Source organism: Hibiscus syriacus, unplaced genomic scaffold (assembly GCF_006381635.1).
Source record: "Hibiscus syriacus cultivar Baekdansim isolate YM2019G1 unplaced genomic scaffold, ASM638163v2 tig00112400_pilon, whole genome shotgun sequence".
Lineage (NCBI taxonomy): Eukaryota > Viridiplantae > Streptophyta > Magnoliopsida > Malvales > Malvaceae > Hibiscus > Hibiscus syriacus.
Window position 1 is genome coordinate 305,371 of NW_024063322.1, and position 14,701 is coordinate 320,071.

A 14,701-nucleotide genomic window follows, 5' to 3' on the forward strand; every position below is an offset into this window, starting at 1 on the left:
TGTTTTTTATAACCCTAAGTTTTATTGAGTTCCATCTTACTTCCCATTTGTATTTCAGTCATAATTTTATTGTTTTATTGCTGATTTCCTTCTTAGCCACATCATAAGTGTTAATATTCTAACCTAAATGGCAACAATGGACTATTATTAATGGAAGCCCATGGATTCCAACCAGCAAAGTCCGCTTGCTGAAAAGCAACGTGGGAAAGACAAGCAAGCAAGTCAATCAAACAAAATAAGCAAAGTAGAAAACATTACAGGTTTGGAAAGTTTCAGTTCCGGATCTGTAGAAAACCTTCGGTTCCACTCAGGAAAAAAAAAGACCAAAAAAGTCAACTTTGGCAGTGCTTCATCAAGCAGTGAAACGGAAAAATATAACCAAATCTTACAAAACAATAAATCATGCAGGTTATACCTGAGCTGTGGCAGGCAGAAGGCTTCCAGCTGAGTCCCTTAAAGAAGACGAGTCACCAAGTGCAAATATACGCGGATGGCCCTTAACACGGAGCGTTTCATCAGTTTCTGCTTGTCCTCTGGCATTCAGTGGAAGTTAGTGGGGTTTGTCACAGGGTTCAAGTTCAGGAAGAAGAGCTTTGGACCCAACTGTCCATAAGACCAAAGTCTGCTTCCAGAATTTCACTTTCTAATCCCTTTTCAGCAGGTTGCAGATCCAAAACATATTTCTGTGAGTTGGAATCTGCAATGTCCTTGCCTTCTCTTTTCACAGTTGCATCTTCTGAAGCTTCCATGTCATTGACTCTCTGTATGCAACGAACGAAATAACCCAGGAGAAGTTGCACTTTCCTAGATGAAAGAACCTAGTTCAATAGCAGAAACAAAAGTACAGCCAAACTTAAGGCTGCTACAGCTGCTAAAATTTACATACTACAAGCATGCGAATTAAAAGCATAAGACACAACACAATCATAAGAAGCTTAGATTCTTATGGACATATCTAATCGCATTAGGCCCTGATTCTTTGAAATAATATTTATTAATGAGAGCATTCGCAACGTGAGGAAATTCACGCTTCAACTTCTGCCTAAAACTGAAATAACAATGCAATATATGCTGTTCAGTAAAAAACTAGCATGCTTTTGCAGAATTTCAGCACCTTATCTACAAATAAAAGGAAAAGTGAATCAAGTAGTGCTTCAAATTAAATTATCCTAATGGTACAAAAACTGGACTTTCCAGCAAGAAAATTAATAGGTCACCAGGAAAAAGGCATGCGTTGATTAATAGGTTCCCCAATATGACCTGAAAATCCATGCATTACCAGGATCAACATTGATGCCAAATTTAAGCTCATTACCAATTCGGAAAACTGATCATGCCTTCTTGGTCATGCAACCATCATACGTGAATTCTATAAATCAAATGTAAAACAAGACAAACTCCTTTTCTTCTTTAAAACCAAATAAACCTCTCTACAGATTTTATTGTTTAATATTGAAAAATCATGGGAACATAAGAAGAAAAAAGGGCCAGATTTCTCATGTTTTCAAGAAGTTAGTGTCGACACCGTTTTCCGCCCGGGCGGGGGAAAACTTAGTACGACTTGGGGTTTTCTTTGAAAAGGTTTTGAAATGTTTTAGAGTCGCCATCGACCTTTTGGGTTAGGTAGGTCGAATATCTAAAAAATTTCTTTTAAAAGAATTTTTAAGAAAAATGTCATTTTAAAAGATACACTGATCCACGTGTAACCAGAAATTCATTTTTAAGCAATAATAAGGGTTCGGGGGTCAATTACGTGTGGGGAAGGATAAGCACCCCCACAACGCCCATAATTGGTACCCCATCGATTATAAATTGTCTCTAATAGTGAAAATCTAAGAATTTTAATATAAATTTAAGTTATGATCCTATTATTCCAGATTCAACCATACAATTTTTATTTACTGAAAAATTCTAAGGAGAAATAGAAAATATTCTAATATTTCCAATTGAAGAGAAAATAATCCCTAAAATACTGTAGGACGAATATTTCTCTTTCTAACTGAAATAAAAAGAATATAATAATTTCTCCCAAGAACTCAATATTAAAATAATGTGATTCAACCAAATTGAATAAAACTAAAATAAGCATATTCAAAAGTTTTATGTTTTTCTAAATAGAGATTTTATTTATTTTAAAATATCAGAATAGGACATCTAGTTACTTTAAGACCGTCTCTTCTTAATATTTTAAAATAAATAAATACTACCCTTAATCCAATTATGAAATCGATTAAGTTATGCTTATGAAGCTTTCATACATATTCCAAATATCTAGATCTATATACACAAACAAATTTTCATGGCAAAAGTTATAAATTAAAAATACTAATTAGGAACAAATAAATGAAAATTAAAGTAAAGATAAAAATTAAATGCTATTCAATGATGGAAATAAAATTGAACTAAATTAACAAGTGCATACTTTAAAGCATAAATATTACGTTAAATAAGCAAACAAAATATAATTACTAAAATGAACATTACAAAAATTAAAGTTCTAAATAATAAAGGTTAAATAATAAATACTAAAATGAACAATACAAATGTAAATAAAGAGAATAAAGTACTTAAGTTTAAAAAATAAAATTGTACATTCACCTAAATTATAAATAATAAAATATAAAACATATGCATCACTTAAAATACATACTACAAATTTTACATGCCAAATATAATGTATAATACATTACACCACAACTCGGGACTAAATTAGAATATTACAAATTATATGCCAAATGAGAAATAAAAAAAATGACTAAAATAAATAAATTACAAATATCACATCCAAATCATAATATAATAAAACAAAATCCAAACAGTGACTAAAATGAATAAACATAAAAAACAGTGACTAAATTCGAAAGTTAATAAAATCAATATGCATATTCAAAATAAATAACAAAATAAATTACCAGAGTGCAATAGAAGCTAAAATATGAGGGCTTAAGGATGCTTTTACCCTGATAGTGACCAAAATGCAAGATACGCTGAAATAGGGAGGACCTGGAATGCGATTTGACCCTGAAATAAATGAACAAAACAGAAAACCCCTAGAAATAGGGGACCTGATACGTGATTTAACCATTTTCCATACAAACATAATATTTTCCTCCTCCATTTACGTGAACCAGGCAGAAGCTTTCCAAAGCTTCAACGCTTCCCTTCGGCCGCCGCACGCCGGCCCCCACTCGCCGGCCACCAGGACGATGACCGACCTACAACCACGGCGACCTTTACCACGACCAATGGAAGCCCGAAAGACGGCTTAAACGGCCAAGAACCTCTCCCGTTATCCTCCTCTCCCATTCTTTCTCTACAACGCCGAGGGACGTAAAACCGACCCCCAACGCCGGCCACCAACAACCGAAGTTTCCTAGCCGTGAGAGGATCTCTCTCTCACGCCGGCCACCGCTCAACGGTGGCCACTCCCTCTGCCTGTGAACCCCTGAAACCGAAGCAAAAACCAAGTGAGAAAGCCAAAAAAGAAAGGAAAAGGAAAAGCAATATTGGAGAGAAAAAAGAGTCAAAGCAAACTGTCTTTCATTCCATATTTTCGGGGAAATGCTCCCTGATTTTACAAGGGTGGTTGGGGGTATTAATAACCCCATTTGAAACATTATAATATTAATTTTTTTACAAATAAAATAATATTGAAAAAAATGGTGTTTACAGCTGCCCCTCTTTGCTCATTACTGTGGAACATGAATAGAGCAAAGATAGTAAGCACCATTTTTTATCTAGACTAAATTGCTAAAATCTTGAACTTCAATTTCTTCTGATCGGACGAATTCTTCTCATTATGAACTCTTCGTTGATGATGTCAGTTCACTTTCTTCTGTGATGGAATCGCCAAGGTTGAACAAGTTCTTCTCATTATGAACTTCTTCTCCCTCGTCGGATGAGTTCTTCTCATTATGAACTCTCAACTGGAAATGTTGATCCACCTCCTTCTGTGATGATTGAGCCAAGGTGATGCTGATACAACTCCTTATGTGAGGGACTGGCGAAATGATTATGTTGATCCAACTCCTTATGTGATGGACGAGCAAAAGTCGGTGATGTTCCAATTCCTTATGCGATGGAAACAAGCTAAAGTTGAAAAAATTCTTCTCATTATGAACTTCTTCTCCTTCCTCGGATGAGTTCTTCTCATTATGAACTCTCCACTGGAAAGGTTGATCCCTCGAGTGAGGTGTTGCTGATTCAACTCCATATGTGATGAATCGAGCTAAGGTTGAACAAGTTCTTCTCATTATGAACTTCTTCTTCTTTTGTCGGATGAGTTCTTCTCATTATGAACTCTTCTGGAAATGTCGATTCACCTCCTTCTGGGGTGAATTTGAAAGGAACAGGCTCTTCTCATTACGAACCTTCTCCTTTAGGACGAGTTCTTCTCATTATGAACTCTTCTGGAAATGTTGGTTCACCTCCTTCTGCGGTGGATTTGAAAGGAACATGCTCTTCTCATTACGAACCCTCTCCTTTAGGACGAGTTCTTCTCATTATGAACTCTTCTGGAAATGTTGGGTCACCTCCTTCTGTGGTGGATTTGAAAGGAACATGCTCTTCTCATTACGAACCTTCTCCTTTAGGACGAGTTCTTCTCATTATGAACTCTTCTGGAAAAGTTGGGTCACCTCCTTCTGTGGTGGATTTGAAAGGAACAAGCTCTTCTCATTACGAACCTTCTCCTTTAGGACGAGTTCTTCTCATTATGAACTCTTCTGGAAATGTTGGGTCACCTCCTTCTGTGGTGGATTTGAAAGGAACAGGCTCTTCTCATTACGAACCTTCTCCTTTAGGACGAGTTCTTCTCATTATGAACTCTTCTGGAAATATTGGGTCACCTCCTTCTGTGGTGGATTTGAAAGGAACAAGCTCTTCTCATTACGAACCTTCTCATTTAGGACGAGTTCTTCTCATTATGAACTCTTCTGGAAATGTTGGGTCACCTCCTTCTGTGGTGGATTTGAAAGGAACAAGTTTTTCTCATTACGAACCTTCTCCTTTAGGACGAGTTCTTCTCATTATGAACTCTTCTGGAAATGTTGGGTCACCTCCTTCTGTGGTGAATTTGAAAGGAACAAGTTTTTCTCATTACGAACCTTCTCCTTTAGGACGAGTTCTTCTCATTATGAACTCTTCTGGAAATGTTGGGTCACCTCCTTCTGTGGTGAATTTGAAAGGAACAAGCTCTTCTCATTACGAACCTTCTCCTTTAGGACGAGTTCTTCTCATTATGAACTCTTCTGGAAATGTTGGGTCACCTCCTTCTGTGGTGAATTTGAAAGGAACAAGTTCTTCTCATTACGAACCTTCTCCTTTAGGACGAGTTCTTCTCATTATGAACTCTTCATTTGAAATATTGATTGGTTCATCTTCTCTTTGAAAAGTTTTAAACCTGCAAAAGATTATCATATGTCAGTAATAATGGCGTTTGAAGTACCCGAATGTATTGATCCAAAGGTCCTAGGATTTTGCTGAGATCCATTTCTTTTAATGGTGAAAACTATGGATTGATTCTTTGCGGAAGTCGTGAAATGAAATCTTTGTTGGCTCTTTGAAATCCTTAATGTTGCAAATTGCTGTGTTTTTGTCTTTGTTGGGTCCATCCTGGAAACGAAACTGCTCATTCTCATTGAAGTGTCCTAGAAAAGTCAAGTTGGAAAAAACATAATTGAAAATGCTTCTAGGGAAAAATCTTAAGAAATACTCATGTGATATCCCAGAAAAACGGTCCTAAGAAGGACTCAAACAATTCTCTAAAAAATGATCCTAAGAAGGACAAAATAGTTTTTCAAAATAAACTTTACAGGAATCCTCATGAGAGGGAAATCAAAATTTATCATGTGTATGAAATGATGAAATGTATAATGCAAAGATGCTAGTCATGTATGAATGATGGTTTTCTTGATCTGTTGGAAATGGTTGCGAGAGCAGTCTTCATTGCTAGATCAATCTTCATTCTTTCCTGGTTTGACTGTCTTCTTTATCTGCCGCACCTAAGTGTATTTTTTCGAATCTTGACTTGTGAATGGGCACATCTTTCTCCAGTAAAATTTTTTCTTTTGATAAATTTAACTTCTTCAAAAATATTCATTTACAGTTATCAAGAAACCCCTAAAATTAGGCTTAGCTTCTTTCAAAAGTTTTAAAAAAAATCAAGAAACCCCTGAAAACCAGGCTTAATTTCTTTGACAATTCATTTGAAAACATCAAGAAACCCCTAAAAATTAGGCTTAATTTCTTTGAACGTTCATTTGAGAAAAATCAAGAAACTTTCGAAAATCAGACTTAGTTTCTTTAAAACACATTTGAAAAGCGTCAAGAAACTTCTAAAAACCAGACTTAGTTTCTTTAAAAACTCATTTGAAATCATCATGAAACTTCTGAAAATCAGACTTAGTTTCGTTGAAAACTTATTTGAAATCATCAAGAAACTTCTGAAAATCAGACTTAGTTTCTTTAAAAACTCACTTGAAAATCATCATGAAACTTCTGAAAATCAGACTTAGTTTCTTTAAAAACTCATTTGAAATCATCATGAAACTTCTGAAAATCAGACTTAGTTTCGTTGAAAACTTATTTGAAATCATCAAGAAACTTCTGAAAATCAGACTTAGTTTCTTTAAAAACTCACTTGAAAATCATCATGAAACTTCTGAAAATCAGACTTAGTTTCATTGAAAACTTATTTGAAATCATCAAGAAACTTCTGAAAATAAGACTTAGTTTCTTTAAAACCTCACTTGAAAATCGTCAAGAAACTTCTGAAAATAAGACTTAGTTTCTTTAAAAGCTCATTTGAAATTGTCAAGAAACTTCTGAAAATCAGACTTAATTTCTTTGAAAGCTCATTTGAAATTGTCAAGAAACTTCTGAAAATCAGACTTAATTTCTTTGAAAGCTCATTTAAAAATCATCAAGAAACTTCTGAAAATCAGACTTAGTTTCTTTAAAAGCTCATTTAAAAATCATCAAGAAACTTCTGAAGATCAGACTTAGTTTCTAAAAAAATACATTAGCTGGGTAACATTTCCCACTTCAAAAATGATTATTGTTTTGTGTATTGAGCTCCTCAATTCTTGAGTTTCTGCCACTATTAATGTAATTCCCTCCATTTGAGGTTTGAATTCTAATTTTTTCTTCTCTTTCTCTTATTTTGAAAAATCTGTAAAAATATGCTTTGATGCATGAAATGTGAATGCAATATGTATCTAAATGTAATGCATGACTTTCTTATGTGTGGAAATGTTTATCAGTAATCCTCTTTTGATTTCAAAATGGAGATCTCGGTCCTCCTTCACTTGATCACTCTTGTATGGATTCTGCCCCAACATTAGCATGGTCAAACTAATCATCTGGAGCAATCATGTCTCTCCCATGTTCTATCTTTTGTCTTGTTTCTTCAACATGATTGTAGAAGAAGTGTTTCCTCCCTTGAATCCTTGTTGTGATCAGGTAGATGACTGGGCCCCTTACATGTCTTTGACTTGATTTTCAATCAAAATTGTTTCTCAAGAGTCTTTGGTTAACTGCAGCGTGAATGGTTCAACTCAATGTGAGCTCTTTTTGTGTTCATCTTTCGACCTTGGCACTCTAAGCGACGGGTGTCATTCATCATGTTTGTTTGGTTTGAATCTTGTGATCTTAATGACATCTGGTTTAGGTAATGCCCCAATATGGGTACTTGTGGCTCTCTTCGTGCCAAAATCTTAATCTCGAATTATCTTGCACTTGTATCACCAAACAATAATGTTATCTAATAACTTGAGGGATGATGCCAGAATTATATGGACATTTAAGAAGTGGTCAATTCTTCTAATAGAAATGTCTTGAATCTTTGCCATTAGTTGAGATAGGTGTCCCTTTCGATTAAGGCGATCATCTTCTTCTTGATGGATTATCGACAACGTCACGAAGAAGTGTTGGAAGTTCTATCCTTCAATCTTTCCGATCTCTCGGACTATGTGAAATGTCTTCATTACTCTGACATCGTTTGTTCTTTCTCTGATTGAGGCAGAATGAACCTCACCAGCTTCAATGACCTTTTTCACTTGAGATTGTCATGATTGAAAATGTTTTTCTCCTTTCTTTTATTTTAGAAATACGAAAAATGTTTAATAAAATTCAAAAGTGTTGTCATTTTCTTTCGGCTCACAATCAAAACAAATTGTAAGACAAGAGTTCACTGAATATCAAATAAGTCAAATTTTCTTTTAATCCTTAAAAAATTATATACATTTGCAAAGTGTAAGGATTAATGATGATATAAGGCTTAGGCTGACTTGGGAAGGTAATGTGTTTCAGGTTAATCTGAGGAGGTAATGTGTTTCAGGTTGGCTTCTTGCGTTCTTGATTATGGTATGTTTATTGATCTGATGAAGCAACCGTCATGCTTCTCTTCTGGAAATGTTTACTGGTTCTCAGCCCTCGTGAGCGCCTTTGGAATGTGCAGAGCTTCATCAAGATATGTATAAGATCGTCTTATGTGCAGTAGTTGACAATCTTCATATTCGAGCAGCCTTTTTAGGTTTTCAACTCGAATTCTCCTTTGGTTTCAAGACGTAATCTAAAATTTTAAGTCTTGAACCCTCCTTTTATTTTTCCCTATCATGCATTAAAGATTTTAGAAAACTATTTTTTACAAATAAAATTAACCCTAAGGGGCGGAATGAAATCTGAAGATAGTCTCTCCACTTAAAAATCCATGTATGATTAGAAGGGACTTTTCAGGCACGTAACGTAGGCTAAGGCTCACGGTTATGAAAGAAAAGGATAAATAGGCCCAAACAAGTGTTTAAGGGTTATCGAACCAAGGATCAATTCGTTCGGCCATCTTCAATATTGCTCGGCCTGATTTGAATCTGCTCATCCGTCTTTTATTCTATTTTCTTTTGGTGTTCTCTAATCTTCTGGCGAATTGATTCTAAATCTTTGAACCACCCATCTTGAAGTGTTGGATCTGTCCATTTCTTTCTTTTTTTTCTTTTTTTTTTTTTCTCTTTCTTTTCTTTTTTTTTTTCTGTTTTTTTTTTTTTTTTTTTTTTTTTTTTGTGTTTTTATATATCTTTTCTTTTTCTCTCTATGTTGTCAATTCGATTTGATCTTCGAGCGCTTCGTATTTGGTCCACCTTGTAATATCTTGTTATTTCTTCCTATGACTCGCCTCTGTAGCGAAATCTAGATTGATGATCTTCACACATGCGAGCAGATGTCCTTCATCTTTACCCCCCAGTGTGGAGGGTGATCCTTGGTTAGGGTTGGATCAGAAGAAACAATATTATAGGCTCAAAAGGGGACAACAAGGGGTATATATATACATATAAAAGGATAAATGAAACAAAGCCATTTATCATCTCATACATGGAAGTCTTTGTAAACGAGGTATCCCCAAGGGGACGAGTATTCAAGATTAATTTTATTTACATGAAAAATGTAATTAATGCATGATAGAATTATTTCAATGATACCCTTTATTTTTTTTTCTTCCATTTGCCCCTGGTATGCCCCAATTATTCTAATCCTCTTTCAAAAAACTTGATCTGCAACACTCCATCTTGTCTTTCTTCTTGCAGAAATGGTTCTCGTATATGCAGACATCTTGTACTTTATACCTCCCGATTTTATTGAAATTGGGAAATGAATGGTGGTTCTGTGTATAGGAAGGGAAATGTGTGACTTTAAAGTCGTAATTCTGAAAAATGTAAAGTCATGAAAAGATTATTTATGTCTGGGAAGGTAAAAGTACAGGTTTCAGTGCCTCGGGGAGGATAAAGGCATGGCTTTATTGTTTCAGAGGGAAGTGATGTCAAATTTCGGTCTTTTGGGAGTAAATGTGTTTTATTTCGGGTACGGAACCCAACAATGGTTCTTTAGGCTTTGGATGGGGTATGGAAAGTCTAATCTTGCCACTTGTCAAAAGCATATAATTAGTGAAGTAGTAAAAGAACCTTTAATCCATTCGATATTCAAATAATTACAAGATTAAAACTTGATTTATTACTCATAACCTTAGAAAACGACGTAAGTTCAATTATCAAAAATATATATTAAGGAAAGAACAAAAACACGGTCAAACAGGACAAGGCCAGGGCAACAAGGTTTCATGATGGGTGGAAGAATTTCTTGGTAACTGGCCCCAGAATGTCTCATTACGAGTTAAAGGTTAATACCCTTGGGTCAAACAAAATCTGGGCCTTGCTTCTCCATGCCCCACGGATCTCAATGATGTGCCTCAAACTTCAGACAGCTCTAACATCAAGTCTTTAGCTCTCAATTATTTTCTAAATGCGAAGGGGTGACTTCAATTTGCCTCAAAAGATACAACGAGTTACTCCCAGGATCCGTGATAATGCACGTTGATATGCAATATATATCATGCAATGTACGATGTATGGATGCTAATGTAAATATGTGAAGATGCACATGCAAATGAAAAGATACAAAAATGGGAATGCAAAAATACAAAATGTAAATGCAACAAAGGAATTGATCCCAAAGTAATTGTCATAAAACAACTTCCAAAGAACACACAATGTCTTAATACAATGAGGCAGATGGAAACTACAAATCACGTCATATTGCTCGACTTCTTCAATTTTGATCGAGAATGCAAGGAAACAATCTTCTTTTATCCTTGGCTTGATGGAAAATTCCAACGCTTCGACTTTTTTTCCAGAAATGCATTTGTTGAGCGACCATATGCGACTGACATCATCCACTGTCTCGTGTTGGCTGTCGTTGTTGCCTGATGACTTCAATCATATTTTTTACTTGTATCAATATCATCGTAGCACCCTTGAAAAGCTTATTTTACTGCATCATTTGAGCTTCATGTATTCCAGCTTGACGTACCTCTTCAGTTGTTTCCTGGAACACCCTTCTGGACCATTGATGCATTTTTGCATTTCTATTATACCTCTTCGAGTGACATTGTCGTATTGAAAACCTTCTAATGTGACTATTAACTCGGGAATCAATACCTTCTATGTCATGATATATATGAAACATGTGTTAATTCCAAGGTAATTATCCTAGAACAACTTTCAAAGAACACACAATGTCTCAATATGTCAAAGTAGATAAAAATATTTACCCCTTCGTGTGACGTTGTTGTTTTAAAAGCCTTCTAACTTTGATAAATAGCTCGGGTATTAACAACATGTTTATGCACAAATAAAGAAACAATACAAGGAAAAGATGTTAGTAAAAATAATAATCAAAGAGAGAAAATGTATGTTAGTGAAATATGAAAAGATTAAATTCCACTAGTAAATAAACCATAAAATACAATGAATAAAACACAGAAGGGGAAATAAAACCCTAACCACATAATTTCTAGTTCACATACAATTATAAAAATAAATAAATAAAAATAAAAAACAAAGGTTAGAGTTCATTTCTCCTTTGTGTATACTTATTTGGGTATCTATGGACGAGTTTCGGCATTGTCTTAAATCGGGTGGGTTTCTACGGTTTATTATATGCAGGGTTTCAGTTCTAAGAGTAAAGGTACTCGAATTGTCCTTGTCGGTGCCCCCTTGGGCAAGCCAGACCCTCAATCCTCACCCATTATAGGCTTAAGCGGATCGAGTTCAATTCGAGGGGGCACATTTTCCTATGCCTGACACGGAGAATAAATTCTCACGAAGACATAGGACATATGAACCCCGGAAGCTAATTGCTAGGTCTGACACGGAGAATAAATTCTCACGAAGACGTCGCTTTCACTCCCACTTAAAAGGAAGAGCTCGGGTATAGAGCTTATGTTATGCAATGCAAGTGTCGTGTGTGAGGAGAAATTATCAAACCTTTGACAAACAACCACACAAAAATGAACTAAAGCGAATCTGAGACTTTAACATCTGAAAATCAATCAAATACAAATATTAATATACAATGATAAAAAAATAATAAAAGAATTGAAAGAAATCAAAATAATCGTAAATTAAATAAAATCGAATTCTCAATTTACAACTATAAAGATAATATATAATCGATTTAGGGCTTGATCCACAAAGTCCCCAGCGGAGTCGCCAAGCTGTCGACACCGTTTTCCGCCCGGGCGGGGGAAAACTTAGTACGACTTGGGGTTTTCTTTGAAAAGGTTTTGAAATGTTTTAGAGTCGCCATCGACCTTTTGGGTTAGGTAGGTCGAATACCTAAAAAATTTCTTTTAAAAGAATTTTTAAGAAAAATGTCATTTTAAAAGATACACTGATCCACGTGTAACCAGAAATTCATTTTTAAGCAATAATAAGGGTTCGGGGGTCAATTACGTGTGGGGAAGGATAAGCACCCCCACAACGCCCATAATTGGTACCCCATCGATTATAAATTGTCTCTAATAGTGAAAATCTAAGAATTTTAATATAAATTTAAGTTATGATCCTATTATTCCAGATTCAACCATACAATTTTTATTTACTGAAAAATTCTAAGGAGAAATAGAAAATATTCTAATATTTCCAATTGAAGAGAAAATAATCCCTAAAATACTGTAGGACGAATATTTCTCTTTCTAACTGAAATAAAAAGAATATAATAATTTCTCCCAAGAACTCAATATTAAAATAATGTGATTCAACCAAATTGAATAAAACTAAAATAAGCATATTCAAAAGTTTTATGTTTTTCTAAATAGAGATTTTATTTATTTTAAAATATCAGAATAGGACATCTAGTTACTTTAAGACCGTCTCTTCTTAATATTTTAAAATAAATAAATACTACCCTTAATCCAATTATGAAATCGATTAAGTTATGCTTATGAAGCTTTCATACATATTCCAAATATCTAGATCTATATACACAAACAAATTTTCATGGCAAAAGTTATAAATTAAAAATACTAATTAGGAACAAATAAATGAAAATTAAAGTAAAGATAAAAATTAAATGCTATTCAATGATGGAAATAAAATTGAACTAAATTAACAAGTGCATACTTTAAAGCATAAATATTACGTTAAATAAGCAAACAAAATATAATTACTAAAATGAACATTACAAAAATTAAAGTTCTAAATAATAAAGGTTAAATAATAAATACTAAAATGAACAATACAAATGTAAATAAAGAGAATAAAGTACTTAAGTTTAAAAAATAAAATTGTACATTCACCTAAATTATAAATAATAAAATATAAAACATATGCATCACTTAAAATACATACTACAAATTTTACATGCCAAATATAATGTATAATACATTACACCACAACTCGGGACTAAATTAGAATATTACAAATTATATGCCAAATGAGAAATAAAAAAAATGACTAAAATAAATAAATTACAAATATCACATCCAAATCATAATATAATAAAACAAAATCCAAACAGTGACTAAAATGAATAAACATAAAAAACAGTGACTAAATTCGAAAGTTAATAAAATCAATATGCATATTCAAAATAAATAACAAAATAAATTACCAGAGTGCAATAGAAGCTAAAATATGAGGGCTTAAGGATGCTTTTACCCTGATAGTGACCAAAATGCAAGATACGCTGAAATAGGGAGGACCTGGAATGCGATTTGACCCTGAAATAAATGAACAAAACAGAAAACCCCTAGAAATAGGGGACCTGATACGTGATTTAACCATTTTCCATACAAACATAATATTTTCCTCCTCCATTTACGTGAACCAGGCAGAAGCTTTCCAAAGCTTCAACGCTTCCCTTCGGCCGCCGCACGCCGGCCCCCACTCGCCGGCCACCAGGACGATGACCGACCTACAACCACGGCGACCTTTACCACGACCAATGGAAGCCCGAAAGACGGCTTAAACGGCCAAGAACCTCTCCCGTTATCCTCCTCTCCCATTCTTTCTCTACAACGCCGAGGGACGTAAAACCGACCCCCAACGCCGGCCACCAACAACCGAAGTTTCCTAGCCGTGAGAGGATCTCTCTCTCACGCCGGCCACCGCTCAACGGTGGCCACTCCCTCTGCCTGTGAACCCCTGAAACCGAAGCAAAAACCAAGTGAGAAAGCCAAAAAAGAAAGGAAAAGGAAAAGCAATATTGGAGAGAAAAAAGAGTCAAAGCAAACTGTCTTTCATTCCATATTTTCGGGGAAATGCTCCCTGATTTTACAAGGGTGGTTGGGGGTATTAATAACCCCATTTGAAACATTATAATATTAATTTTTTTACAAATAAAATAATATTGAAAAAAATGGTGTTTACAGTTAGTATCTTACTTTTAAGGCTGCTTCCCTATTTCCAGCTGGGGCAGTTGGACAGATAGTGGTTTCAACGTTAATAGCTTGTACTATCCCTCTATCTTGTAGTCTCTCTGAGATAGTAGCAGCTAATTACACTCCAGAGTAACCACAACCAACTACAGCCACATGGCTAAGAGAATCTTCAATGTTCTTAACTTCTTGTCAACCTTCTGCAGAACAAAGATAAAAATGTAAGGATTTAAAAGATATAATCCAGCAACAAACTAGAAGCTACTCCATCGAGATATTAATGGGGGTTAGCTGGAGGACTCTTACACATGCATCCTCTAGGGTGGAAAATGGTAATGCAAACTCCAAAGCACCTGGTACAACATCAACTTTGTTGTGGATAAATAATTAAAGACGAATAATATAAAATCTATAAGTTGTAAAGATTTATTTATAAACTTAAAATCATCCTTAAATTACAACTCATCTCTAAACCTTTTATTGTTATTATTTTAT

At 34.7% G+C, this 14,701-nt stretch overlaps 1 pseudogene; it reads right to left on the bottom strand.

Annotated features, from left to right (window-relative positions):
• Nucleotides 1-319: 319 nt before the first annotated feature.
• On the bottom strand, nt 320-14,476 carry LOC120179092 (annotated as a pseudogene).
• Between the last annotated feature and the right edge of the window lie 225 nt (nt 14,477-14,701).